The sequence below is a fragment of the Tupaia chinensis genome, unplaced genomic scaffold (genome assembly GCF_000334495.1).
Source record: "Tupaia chinensis unplaced genomic scaffold, TupChi_1.0 Scaffold149501_1, whole genome shotgun sequence".
In the NCBI taxonomy this organism is placed as follows: domain Eukaryota; kingdom Metazoa; phylum Chordata; class Mammalia; order Scandentia; family Tupaiidae; genus Tupaia; species Tupaia belangeri.
In genome coordinates, this window is record NW_006209345.1 from 932,860 (window position 1) to 933,572 (window position 713).

Genomic DNA, 713 nt, shown 5'->3' on the forward strand with positions numbered 1-713 from the left:
GCCGGCCACGAGGACCCCCGGCACGCGTTGGGGCGTTGGGGTCTGCTTGGCAGGAGGTCGGCACCCACTGGGGTGCGAGGGCCGTGGGGCGGGCTGTGGGGAAGGGCGCCGCGCTCGCCGCGCCTGCGAGACACAAAGGTGGCGTCCCAGGCCGCCTCGCCGCATTTCCCCAGACGTCATCTTTTCAAAAAATATTTAAAAATATTTAAAAAATAACTAGGTGTGTAAAAAAAACCTGAAAATGACCCTCAGGCGACCCTTTACCCAGGCCAGGGGTCGGGAGCTCGTTGCAGGCTCAGGGGCGAGCCCCAGGAATTCAAACCCCGGGCCCCCCCTTTCCCCTAGGCGCGGGCTCCGTTTCCCTCTCGCAAGGGCACCACGCCGCACTTTCAAAAATTATTTAAAAATATTTGCGAGCCCCTGAGGCGCCCACTGAAGGTCTGAAAATGTGCCCCAGACCCCCTGCTCACTCCGGGATGTTCCCTCAAGCCAAGACCTCTGCAGACAAGGGTCAATCATTGGAGTCTTGGGGGCCACGCGACCTTGCAGCCTGGCGTGCTCTCCGGCCCAGGCTGCCCATGCGGGGCGCCCTGGGGCTCGCTGTTTGAACAAAAGGCACCCTTTCCTGAGTGGCGTCCCCCCAAAATTGCCCACAACACGTCCCTGAGTCCCTCCGCCGGTTCCCGGCTGCAGCGGCCCCTCAATGCGGCCCC

The 713-nt window shown here is 62.1% G+C and overlaps 1 protein-coding gene across 1 annotated transcript in view; it reads right to left on the bottom strand.

The window, feature by feature from the left end:
* CCND1 (cyclin D1) overlaps window positions 1-713 on the bottom strand; it is a 19,418-nt gene that overhangs the window by 17,777 nt on the left and 928 nt on the right. The window lies entirely within an intron of this gene.